This window comes from Anomaloglossus baeobatrachus, chromosome 4, assembly GCF_048569485.1.
Source record: "Anomaloglossus baeobatrachus isolate aAnoBae1 chromosome 4, aAnoBae1.hap1, whole genome shotgun sequence".
NCBI classification, from domain to species: domain Eukaryota; kingdom Metazoa; phylum Chordata; class Amphibia; order Anura; family Aromobatidae; genus Anomaloglossus; species Anomaloglossus baeobatrachus.
In genome coordinates, this window is record NC_134356.1 from 20907327 (window position 1) to 20920915 (window position 13589).

General features: G+C 47.6%; 1 long non-coding RNA gene across 3 annotated transcripts in view; it reads left to right on the forward strand.

Annotated features, from left to right (window-relative positions):
• LOC142302696 (uncharacterized) overlaps nucleotides 1-13328 on the forward strand; it is a 138156-nt gene extending 124828 nt beyond the window's left edge. Inside the window, exon 4 of one of the 3 annotated variants that reach the window (XR_012752965.1) lies at nucleotides 13055-13328. This is a non-coding gene — a long non-coding RNA (uncharacterized LOC142302696). The other 2 variants (XR_012752967.1, XR_012752968.1) reach the window with 2 other exon arrangements.
• The last annotated feature ends 261 nt before the right edge of the window (nucleotides 13329-13589 follow it).

Sequence of the window (13589 nt, forward strand, 5' to 3'; positions counted from 1 at the left end):
CTGAAGGAGACATGGACACATGATGACTGGTAATGAGAAAAGAGGGGGCACGAGGGGGAGGGGAGTGCAGGGTGAGTGGCATATGAGGGCTGCAGACTGTGACAGAAGGATGTGAAGGGGTGCAGAGTGTTTGAGAGGGGTAAGTTGGGGTACAGGCAGGGTGAGATATGTGGGGCAGGGTGTGTGACATATGGGGGTGTAGTGTGTGTGCTATGGGGGGTGCAGGCTGTATGGGGAGCAGGGTGTGTGAGATATGGGGGTGTAGTGTGTGTGCTATGGGGGGTGCAGGCTGTATGGGGAGCAGTGTGTGTGACATATGGGGGCAGGGTCATAACTACCGTGGTTGCAGGGGTCAAAAGGAGAAGAGAGGTACTTGTTTTTTTATTTTGCTGGCTCCATGACACATGGAGGCCTGGAGGGGCCTTGCTGCATGACACATGGAGGCCTGGAGGGGCCTTGCTGCATGACACATGGAGGCCTGGAGGAGCCTGGCTGCATGACACATGGAGGCCTGGAGGGGCCTTGCTGCATGACACATGGAGGCCTGGAGGGGCCTTGCTGCATGACACATGGAGGCCTGGAGGGGCCTGGCTGCATGACATGGAGGCCTGGAGGGTCCTGGCTGCATGACATGGAGGCCTGGGGGCCTGGCTGCATGACACATGGAGGGCCTGGGGTGGCTGGCTGCATGACACATGGAGGCCCTGGGGTGGCTGGCTGCATGACACATGGAGGCCTGGAGGGGCCTGGCTGCATGACACATGGAGGCCTGGAGGGGCCTGGCTGCATGACACATGGAGGCCTGGAGGGGCCTGGCTGCATGACACATGGAGGCCTGGAGGGGCCTGGCTGCATGACACATGGAGGCCTGGAGGGGCCTGGCTGCATGACACATGGAGGCCTGGAGGGGCCTGGCTGCATTACACATGGATGCCTGGAGGGTCCTGGCTGCATGACATGGAGGCCTGAGGGCCTGGCTGCATGACACATGGAGGCCCTGGAGGGGCCTGGCTGCATTACACATGGATGCCTGGAGGGTCCTGGCTGCATGACATGGAGGCCTGAGGGCCTGGCTGCATGACACATGGAGGCCATGGAGGGGCCTGGCTGCATGACACATGGAGGCCCTGGGGTGGCTGGCTGCATGACACATGGAGGTCTATGGGACTGCATAAAAAACATGAAGGACACCTTATACATGGACTAGGGGTACATTATACATGGAGGAGTATGGGGCTGCATAATACAATATGAAAATTGATGGGGCTGGATTATAATACATATAGGACTATGGGGGCTGCATTATAATATATGGAGGACTATGGAGGCTACCTTATACATGGACTATGGAAGTGCATTATAAAACATGGAGGACTATGTGGTGCAGTATAATATATGGAGAACTATGGGGTGAATTTTAATACATGGAGAACTATGGGAAATGCATTATAATTGAAGGGCTACTTTATACATGGAGGATTATGGGGGTGCATTATAATATATGGAGGGCTATGTATCTGCATTCTAATATATGAAGGGTTATGTGAGACCCTTTATACAATTATTTGGAAGGCTATGTGGGGGCTGTTATAGTATTTTGAGAACTTTATACAGGGGGGACAAAGATACAAGTATGGGATGGAAATGTTTTGTGCTGAGGGAAAAAGGCTCTTTCCCTCAGCAGCCAACTTTCCCATGCTCTGCTATACATCTCTCAGCACCCAGCTTTCCCATGTTCTGATATACATCTCTCAGCACCCAGCTTTCCCATGTTCTGATATACATCTCTCAGCACCCAGCTTTCCCATGTTCTGATATACATCTCTCAGCACCCAGCTTTCTCATGCTCTGATATGGGAAAGCTGGGTGCTGAGGACAAGATAAATATCAGAACATAGGAAAGCTGGGTGCTGATAGAGGGATTTCAGGGTGCTGTGGGTGAGAGCCAAGTGTCAGCGTCATTATCCTGTACCCCGAGTGTCAGTGTCATTATCCCTTACCCCATACCTCCCAACCGTCCCGGATACAGCGGGACTTTCACGCTTTACGTTGTTTGTCCCGTTGCCACGATCGGGACGGCCGGCTCCCGGGCTCCGCCCACCCACTCTCTCTCCGCCTCCCTGCTTTTCCCTCCTACCATCCCAGTAGACGTGGCATAACAGAGAGGAGCGCTGCCTGTGCTGCTGCTGGTACAGTAAAATCTCCCCAGCGCTGATTTCCCTCCCTCCCCCCCCCTCACCCCCGGCCGGAGCCTCTCTGTGCGGTCGGCCGGCCGCCTGTCTGTGCGGTCGGCCGGCCGCCTTTCTGTGCGGGCGCCCCCCGGCCGCCTGTCTGTGCGGGCGCCCCCCGGCTGCCTGTCTGTGTGGGCGCCCCCCGGCCGCCTGTCTGTGCGGGCGCCCCCCTGCCGCCTGTCTGTGCGGGTGCCCCCCTGCCGCCTGTCTGTGCGGGCGCCCCCCTGCCGCCTGTCTGTGAAGGCGACCGGCCACCTCACTGTGTGGGCGACCGGCCGCCTCACTGTGGCTCCCTGCGTGTCCATGCTGGAGGCCCGCCGGCTGCCTGCGTGTCCATGCTGGAGGCCCGCCGGCTGCCTGCGTGTCCATGCTGGAGGCCCGCCGGCTGCCTGCGTGTCCATGCTGGAGGCCCGCCGGCTGCCTGCGTGTCCATGCTGAATGGGTGTGGATGGGGAGTGGATATGGGCGTGACTGTGAAATGGGTGTGGTTAGGGGGCGTGGCCTAAAAATTTGCCGCGGCGCGATACGCGCGCCGCAAACTTTATCCTTCTTTTCCTTCTTTAAAAGTTGGGAGGTATGCCTTACCCCAAGTGTCTGTGTATGTGGAGGGGGGGCCCAGGTCTAAACTTTGCACCGGGGCCCATCCAACTCTAGTTACGCCACTGATATGGATAGATACATGATAGATATATAATAGATAGATGGATAGATAGATGGATAGATAGATAGATACATGGATAGATAGATAGATAGATAGATACATGGATAGATAGATAGACGGACAGATACATAGATAGATAGATAGATAGACAGACAGATAGATAGATAGATAGATACTGCATCTATTTGTAGGTGAAGGAAAGAGTCAGATTCATTTGTACCCAAAAAACTACTATAAAGAAATGTGGAAAAATTACAAAATACATTTTTTATTTTCACCAACTTAGATTTGAACCAGCAACTTTCAAACATGTCTCCAGCAGCCTCCTAGCTTTCCTAGCTGCTCTAGCTGTTGAGCCACTAGGAATTGATGACATCAGACAGAGGATTTTATATGAATGAACCTACAATGGAGCCTCTGATTACACAGCAGATTATACAGGACACAGCATTGTACAGAGCAGCGTCTCTATCTCCTGTATTCTATAGAGAAAGGAAAAGAGGGGGTTTTTTTTCTTTCAATAAAATTACTAAAAATAATAAAAAAAAGTAGAATAATGTAATATTACACTTTTATATAAAGTAATAAACATCACAAATCAGCAAATAATGTGGCGCCCTGGACAAGCCAGGAGCCACAGAGAACAACACCAACACACCCCACACTCCCGGTCAGGCACACCAAAGTCAGACAAAAACCCTTGTTGCCTCCCTCCAGGGGCTGATGATCACACCAGGGGGTGGGCCAGGCGGTTGGCCCTGTCCACCAAGGAGTTCACAGTCCTGGAGGCGGGAAAAGTAGAGAGATCAGTTTGGAAGTGAAAGTGGAAGGAGGAAAGTGGTAGTAGAGCAGACTGAAGTTGGTCCGGGTGTGTGGCCCGGACGGATCAGCAAGGTTGGCAGACGGTGGTGACCGTCTGCAGGAGTGGCCTATTGGAGCTAACCGTAAGGACCGTGGACGGGCGGTGGCCCGGCGGTACCGGACCGGTACGCAAAGAGAAGCCAGCACCATCCGGCAGGGGCTTACGGAACCCGGCAAGGCTAGGAGTCGCCGTGAATTTGCCAAATCCGTTAGCGAAGGGAACCTCCTGGGTTTCCCAGCAGCCAAGTCCCGACAGAAGGCAACAGTCCAACCGAGAGAGGGAAACACAGTCACCAACAAGGCTAAAGTTCCCAGGGCCAGAGCCTGCGGGCAAAAGGGGCTCCTTCGGCAACCTTCAAGCTGGGGAGCGGGTTACCGGTGGGAACCCATTGGAACCGTTACACTACATAGGTGCAGGGAAAGGCAATCACCATCAACCTGCCGGGAGAAACAACACCGCAGCCGTCTGTGGGACCCGTCCATCCAGCCGTGTGTTTTACCGAGAACTGTGTCCTTATCATTGGCTGAGTGAGTACCACCGTGCCGTGCGGCACAGCGCTGCCCCCGCGACCCTGCACCTCACCAGGCCCCGTAACCCGCCTGCCATTCATCCCTACCCCATCACCGGGCCCCGGGACAACCAACCCCCCCTACCCACGGAGGGGAGAACTAACATCAAAGCTGCTCCCTGTCACTGCTCCCGGGATCCCCGTCCAGAGCAGCGGTGGTGTCACCAATCTCACCACAACCGTGGGTGGCGTCACGGACAATAACCAAATCCCCACCATCAATTCCCCTTTTCACTCACGGGCGAGGAACGCCGCTCGAGTCCCCGGGATCCGGCCCACCGCTCGAGCCACCACCGAGCAGCAGCAGCAGCAGCAGCAGCCGGACCCGAGCAGTGGGAGAGCGCAGCGTCCCCTCCTCCGCCCGCGACAATAACATGGACATATTTGGTGTCCCTGTAATCGTAATGACCCGAAGAAGACAGCGATCAGATTATTGATGGGGATCGGTAAATGGCGGGAAAAAAATTACGCAATTTATTATTTTTCTTTGTTAAAACCCATAAAAAATGTAAGAAAAATGTATCACTGAGGCCGTGTTCACACATATCAGAAATACTGCATTTTATCTGCAGGTGTCCGCACCATGAGCGCAATAACAATCTTCTCTTATTATTGCGTGTTTGCGGTATTTTTTATGCATTGTCCCCTTATTTGATACATGTTTGGGGCAGATGTGAATCCTGAAGATTATAAAGAAAAAAACACCAAATCCGCACAGTTCAGCGGCATCTTCAGACATAAAAGGGGCGGAGATTTCATTACCTCTCATCCACTTTGCTTGGACATTTAGTCCGTGTTCACATGTAGTGTAAATGCTGCATTTTTTTCTGCTGTTTTTTTGCACATTTATTCCGCTGTGTTTAATTATCCAAGTAAAGTGGATGTGATTCCATGAGACGACGTCACTGAACTCTGCAGTTTTGTTTTTTTTTTCTCTGGAGGTTTCTATGTGGAGTTTCAAAAAATGCAGGAAAAAGCTTCTCAGTACAATAAAACCACTTAAAAACGCAGATTTACATCTGAACCAAAAACACATTAAATAATGGAGAAAAGGCAGAAAATGGAACAATCAGAGGAAATAGTTATTGTGTAGTTTGGTGCAGACAGAAATAAAAAGAAACAGAATTTTATACAACATGTGAACACGGCCTTATAGGCACAAATAAGCAATGTCATATAGTGACACAGAAATATAAGAAAATTCTGGCTGCTATGAATATGAATGAACAGTCTGGGGCATCTGCTGAATGACCCTTACTGCTAAATGGGTGTGGCTAGGGGTGTGGCTAGGGGCGTGGTCAAATGTCGCCGCTTACTTTGTCCCTCTTTCCTTTCTTCAAAAGTTGGGAGGTATGCAATACGTCATGACGTATAGCCTGGGCCAACGAGATGCAGAGGTGGAGTATCTCCAAATGAACATCGATGCCATGACTTTGCAACTGGAGCCTTGCTCATTTTGGGCTTCAAATCTTGAAAAATGGCCAGAGCTCTCCAGTTACGCCTTGGAGATCTTGTCGTGTCCAGCTGCCAGCGTTGTCTCTGAACGTGTCTTCAGTGCTGCTGGGTGTGTGCTGACAGATAAGTGCACGCGTCTGTCCAGTGACAATGTGGACAGACTAACATTCATCAAAATGAACAAGTCATGGATCCACCAGGAATTTACTACCCCTGTGTCATCCTGGGGAGAGTAAATGCTTGTGGATTTGGAATGTGCTTGATGCAAATCTATGTGAAGTGTACAACTGGGGCACAAGTGCTGCCACTGAAGGGGTGTGTGTGGGGCCCAATTTTTGGAAAAAAGGGAGACTCCGCTTGGAGTCACCTTGCGGTGTTTTACATCATTTTAGAAAGGCGTGCCATGCCTATATCTGTGTCTCCTCCTCTTTTTCCTTGTAACGCTGTTTTGTTTTCGCATGAGTATATGTCCTTGTCACTTTCCCAAGTGTTTGTATTGTGTTGTGAGTTGTTTATCACCTTTTGGACACCTTTGAGGCTGTTTTCTAGGTGTTTTTATGTGTTTGTGATTGCCTCCCATTGTTTCCTATGCGGTTCGAGTGGTTCGCCGAACCGAACGCGAACCAGACCTCGGTTCGGCGAACCGAACTCGAGCCGAACCACGGCCGGTTCGCTCATCTCTAGTCTTGGGGTCATCATACTGTGTATAGGGTTGTCTTGGGGTCATCATACTGTGTGGAGGGTTGTCTTGCGGTCATCACAGTGTGTGGAAGGCTGTCTTGGGGTTATACTGTGTGGAAGGTTGTTTTGGGGTCATCATACTGTGTGAAGGGTTGTCTTGGGGTCATCATACTGTGTGAAGGGTTATCTTGGGGTCAACATACAGTGTGGAGGGTTGTGTAGGAGCCATCATACTGTGTGGAGGGTTGTCTTGGAGCCATCATACTGTGTGGAGGGTTGTCTTCGGGTCATTACAGTGTGTGGAAGGTTGTCTTGGGGTTATAATACTGTGTGGAGGGTTGTCCTGGGGTCATCATAATGTGTGAAGGGTTGTATTGGAGCCATCATACTGTGTGGAGGGTTGTGTTGGAGCCATCATACTGTGTGCAGGGTTGTCTTGGGGTCATCACAGTGTGTGGAAGGTTGTCTTGGGGTCATCATACTGTGTGAAGAGTTGTCTTGGGGTCATTATACTGTGTGGAGGGTTGTCTTGGGGTCATCATACTGTGTGGAGGGTTGTCTTGGGGTCATCACACTGTGTGAAGGGTTGTCTTGGGGTCATCATACTGTGTGTAGTGTTGTCTTGGGACCATCATACTGTGTGGAGAGGTGTGGGAACCATTATGCTCTATGGAGAGTGACTGCACAGTTGGGGAATCATACTGTGTTGGGTCTTCATAGTGTGCATGTTTAGGACTTTACTGTGGGGGTATCATAGTGTGTTTGAGGGGGCTCTTTTATAGGCATCATACTTTATGGGGACAATGAAAGGGCTTCAATACAAGGCAATTTACTTTGTAAGGGCTGCAAAGTTGTGAGATCTGCTCTTCTGTGACCTTATGAAATATATATATTTTTTTGGAGGGTGGTGGGGCTCAATTGGAGCTTCTGCTCTGGGGCCCCGTGATTTCTCTGTGCGCCCCTGAATACTTTTGATGAGCCCACCCCTATAACTTCCATTTAGGTAATTAATATTAGATAAAGTGCAATATAAGTTCCAAGGATTTTTAGCAGTTAAATAAGTATTCAGAGTATTTTACGGGTGGACGCGCTCATTTTATTAGAACATCAATGCAGTTTCTTAAATCTCAGGGCTAGGTCAGTGTGAAAGCCTATAATAAAGACGGCGTTTCATGTAGCAAGTTAATGAGACGTGCTGTAGAATCCTTCATCTTCTCGTCCACAGGGGAAGACCCACTAGCCGCTGACTAGGCTGCGCAAGGCTGGCAAAGATCAAAATAAACCATCATTCGGAGCCTCGCTCCCGTAAATCCGGTCGAGCATTTGCTTCGTCGTCCCCCAGGAGCGAACCGTAAAACAAGGCCTGTCTCCCTGAGTTATGAACACAGTCATTTTTAAATATACACATGCAATTCAAAAGCCGGAGCCCGGCTCCCTCGCTGACTACAAAGTCTTACAAATTGATTCTCGTCTCTCCCTTTTCCCTCTGATCAAAATCTTCTTTGCAGATCATTTTGACATTTTCCTTTTTAAGGGGAGAGCAGAGAATATTATTAGGGACTCCCGGAATTTTTCAGATTCTGAAAAAAAAAAAAAAATAATAAGGTTGAACTTGTATTCAAAAGTTTTAATTAGTCGAAAAGTTTTGGTTTCAAAATATTCCATTTTAATTTGTTGTTTTTTGTTTCCTTTATGCTAGGTAAGAAATGTGTCACGGCTCTGCTGTGCGGAGCATTTTGCATTTGGAATACTCTGCTATGAGTCTTGTGCACTTGCTGACAGTTTGTCTTTCAGGACTACGGTCCACGCTGGTTTTTGGAGGTGCCTTCACAGATGCACCTCGTTCCTGGTGATTGCTCTGTTTCTTTACTGGGCTTGCTCTGTTTGAACCTCGCCAGTTGTAATTCCTGGTTGCTCAGTGTGCTCTCGGTTCCTGTGTGGTGTAAGTATTCTGATCTTGGCTTATCACCTTGGACCTCTTCCTGACCACGTCTCTGTCTGCTCCCTGAACCTTATACGTTACCTCCCGGCTTCTGACCTCAGACCTCATCCTGACCCCGTCTCTGTCTTCCCGCTGACCCTTATATGTTACGTCCTGGCTTCTGACGTCGGACCTCTTCCTGACCACGTCTTTGTCTGCTGCCTGAGCCTTATATGTTACCTGCCGGATTTTGACCTCGGAACCTTCCTGACCATGTCTCTATCTGCTCCCTGAAACTTATACGTTACTTCCCGGCTTCTGACCTCGAACCTTTTCCTGACCATGTCTCTGTCTGCTCCCTGAACCTTATATGTTACCTCCTGGCTTCTGATGTCGGACCTCCTCCTGACCATGTCTTTGTCTGCTGCCTGAACCATATATGTTACCTGCCGGATTCTGACCTCGGACCTCTTCCTGACCATGTCTCTTTCTGCTCCCTGAACCTTATATGTTACCTGCCGGATTTTGACCTCGGACCCTTCCTGACCACGTCTCTATCTGCTCCCTGAACCTTATACGTTACTTCCCGGCTTCTGACCTCGAACCTTTTCCTGACCATGCCTCTGTCTGCTCCCTGAACCTTATATGTTACCTCCTGGCTTCTGATGTCGGACCTCTTCCTGACCACGTCTTTGTCTGCTGCTTGAACCTTTTATGTTACCTGCCGGATTCTGACCTCGGACCTCTTCCTGACCACGTCTCTGTCTGTTCCCTGAACCTTATACGTTACCTCCATGGTTCTGACCTCAGACCACTTTCTGACCCCGTCTTTGTCTGCTCCCTAAACCTTATACATTATCTGCCGGCTTCTGACCTTGACCTCTTCCTGACCATGTCTGTCTGCCTCCTGAACCTTATACATTACCTCTCAGCTTCTGACCTCGGACCTCTTCCTGACCACATTTCTGTCTGCTCCCTGAATCTTATACGTTACCTCTCGGCTTCTGACCTCGGACCTCTTCCTGATCATATCTCTATCTGCTCCCTGAACCTTATACATCCGTATACATGAAAAAAACGCTCTGCACCATGAGAAACATATACCGGCTCTGCAGGAGATCAAAGCAGAACAATACAAAATGTTCTGCACATAGGAATCATGATAATAATAAGAAATAATCAATTTTTGTGGAATTTTCCCATTAAAGTTTTTCCCCATTCCTCATATTTATCTTGGTTTGTAAAATAAGGACTTTCAAGTCCCACTTCTAAAACTGTCTTAATCAAAAAGAAATTTCCCATTTTTAAGCTGATGTTCATGCCCAATTTGCCAAAAGTGTTTACAAAAATCCCAAAGCGTCCTAACAAAATTTCAGCAACCATCAAATAAATAATAAGCAGCTACAACTCTATAAAGGAAGAGTAAAAGACGATCCCAAAAAGAAGAAGCTACACGTTTTTCACGGCAAACAACCTATTTCACCGCTACAACCGAAGCCGTTGTCCAGTTTTCTTAGCAAATTATGGTTTACTATCTGTGGATACATAAACTTGCACGACTTGGTGCCCCGCGGCTATCTTCTCTACTAGGATCCACAGTCTCCGAGACACTGAGCTTTGAAGACAACAAGCGCCCAGGGATAGGTCTTGAGAATAAGATATATTGCATCGACTAGACAGCATTTCCACATAATAGTTTTCATCGCGAGATATATGTATTTATTAAATCCGTGCAGAATGGCCGAGGGCTGCGGTCTAAGCAGACGCCGGCACTTCTGTTCATGCTGATTTCCCCCATACTTCTCCCTGTTGGAAGTTTCATATCACCAGCCTGTCCAATTGATTTGGTAAGCCAATTAAAGAGAACGTGTGGGGTGAGGCGGTGTTGAAAAACAATTACAGGTTGGTTTTATGCTTGCCATCTCGGATTAGAAGGTCAACGGTGACAGATCCAATATAACTCTTTTTACGGCTTCTCGAATCATCACTGCATGGTCCTGATGGCGTCATGTGATATTTCACAGCTGCCATTCGATTTCATCAGTTGAGTCTTTACCCTATAGACATCTTATAGAAGTAACTCTACCTAAACACATTGTTGAGTTATTCTTCTAGAATTATGAACTTTGGGGGAGTCAGACCTCCAAATTGAAAATAAAGAGACTTGATCCCTGTAGAGAGATGCCCTTGGTGACCCAATGTCAGTGGGACAGAGTTGTCCTCCCTTTTATAGCATATCTAGACAACTGGTCCCTGGCTAGGACATCAGATCACGGTGATCACTAGACAACATTCAATCCTGGTGACCCATTTCAACATTACCAAGCTGTGTTTGGGAAATAGTCAAGTTACAGAAACCATTTTGAGCACCCTAAGAGCTATTGATTAGTCTCAAGAGCAACCAAGTCCAACAGACATTCCTCGTACCTGCTCTCTTCTTCCACATCTACCTTCTTTCGATTCTATTCTGTACCTCAAGTTATACACTAACTCCAACCGAGATCCTGAAGTAGGAAATCCCAATTCTGGGAAAGACCAGAAAGTGTCACTCACAATCATGGTTGTACAGATAGCACTGATGTCAAACACCCAGGCAAAGAGGAATCCTAAATTCATCTCTTTGTGGCCACCAACCAAAAGTTGAGTCATATCAAACACCCAGGCTAAGGGGAATCCTAAATTCATCTTTGGGTAGCCACCAACCTAAATTCGAGTCCTAGTTATTAGACAATGCGGCATAACCCATGTTCCCAACATGGTGCCCTTATTTGTATAAAATATAGACATAAATCAGTCTTCTTTTTCTTGCTCCTTATGGACTCACAAGCTGTGGGATTTGGTGAAGTAGGACATAGATTCCAAGTCCCTCAAAGCATACAAGGTCTCCAGACAAAGTGGGGTCTTTTAAATCTCCAACATGTAAACAGACAAAGGTAAGAGAATGGGTCATGGAGAAGCATGGTCCGAATATGCGTGTTGGTCATTATTCACTTATCCATGTACATCCCACACAGGCACTGGTAAGCATATTTTTGAGTTAGTTGGTCATTGTACTTGAGAAGAATTATAGCACTCTTGTCATGAACCTTACCCACTGATTTCCAATGGATTTGGCTTGGGACTAAACCCAAGAGTGAGGTCACCAAACCCTTATACAAGGATATGGACAGTGCTCCAGGGAATCACCTGGTCGCTTCCTCCAGGAGTTGTCTCCATTGACAATACGTGGCATGAAACTAAGCAGATGACACCAGGACTTGTTTCTGAGACAAGCCAGAAATCAGTAGATATAGTCAGACCAGTAGAGGTTAGACTTGGTGGAGACAAGTTGAGGTCAGGGCTGGCCAAACTGGAGACTTGTAGAAGGTCAGGATGCTCAGCAGACAAATGAGATGCCTGCCAGAGAGAGAATGGAATGGTGTGGACTTGTCATGTCATGATGTTGGCCCATGAGAAACCTTCATCAGGTGGTCATCAAACCCTTGTAAAAGGAGTACACATTGGAAGTTAATGGACTTAATAGAGGTTTTGAGAGTCCTGACTCTTTGTCTCTCTGTGATAGAGATACTCCTCTTGGCCTATAATTTAAGGTGACAATTTGATGGTTTGTAGCTTGGTTGGTGCTCAGCATTCATTGGATTTATTATCAGTGACGATGACAGAGGTTTATATTATGAGCCACCATCATATAGACGGAGTAATTATCCACTAATAATCTGCTGTGAATGCATTAGGACATGAAAAGATAGCCTGAAGAAACCATTATAGCCTCATCTTCATGAGCGATGCGCGGGTCAGGTTGTCTGAGCGATCCATATTTGCCTGTATTTGGTATAATTAAGGCAGAGTTAATTATGTGTTAATTGGAGACGTCTAGATACTAAGTGTATGATCAATTACTAATAGCGGCTCGGATGCTCTCGTGTAATCAGCCTCTTTCTTACATCTTCTTGAGTGGCTGGAAAAAGACACAGCTCTTCTCAACGTGATGTCACACTCATAACAATGCTATGGTCAATTTCACTCTTAAAGGGAATGTTCATTTTTTTAACAATTAAGTGCTAATGCATTCCTACTCTCTTTTTGAGGTTTCTTTTTTCTTGATATAGAGCTCAAAAAACCTGCATGGTAGTGCTCACTCATCACTAGTTACGAGTACTGAGCACCCGAGCATGGTAGTGCCCACTCATCACTAGTTACTAGTACTGACTACCTGAGCATGGTAGTGGCCGCTTATCACTAGTTACCACTAACGAGCATCCGAGCATGGTAGTGCTCGCTCATCACTAGTTATGAGTATCGAGCACCCGAGCATGGTAGTGCTCGCTCATCACTAGTTACGAGTGCTGAGCACCCGAGCATGGTAGTGCTCACTCATCACTAGTTACAAGTACCAAGTACCCGAGCATGGCAGTGCTCACTCATCACTAGTTACAAGTACTAAGTACTAATCACTAATCATTAATGGGTAGCTAACATTAAGATGTGGGTGACTTCCACTTCCACTTTTGGGTCAGGGCAGTCCTATAATTTCCAGGATTGTAACTGAAAAGTCGGGCTAGTACCAGCAAATTTTGGACTGTCGGCAGCTACTGTACAAATTAGTGAATTTTTTATTTTATAAAATCATATAAAAGCTAATGACACCCTTTTTTTGCTTTTTTTTTAATTAAAGGTTCACATACTTTTTATGGGACAATCAAGACTGAAGAATCTATCAAACCGTGTTGGGTCTGAGAATATTAAAATGGTAACAGCAAGACGTAGGATGGATGGAGGGAGGGAGGGCGGTCTTATTACTGACGATCTCCCTGAATCTGCATGGCATGCATAAATCATGTACCTGCGGGACAATGCGGAGGATCCGAGTGCTCCAGGTAAATACAATGAAGACCTACATTTCGTTGCCCCCTGCCAGGGATACTAAGTTCCTCCAGATTCATTTTCTTGGTCAAAATTTTTTTTTTTTGCATATGAGATAAAGGAGATGAGCCGAGAAGCGGCCGGATGATTAAACTGCTTTCATGCTCATATGGCTGAGATGTAATATCACAGATGGTCTCTTAAGAGCAATTCCTTTCTCAGGCAGCGATTTTTGACACCAGATTATAATTAAAACAACCCACTGATCTTCGTTTTTTCATGTCTGCAGCCGCCTGATTGTACAATGGATCCGCTGGTAACCGAATTAGATGTGGGTAATGTGAGTG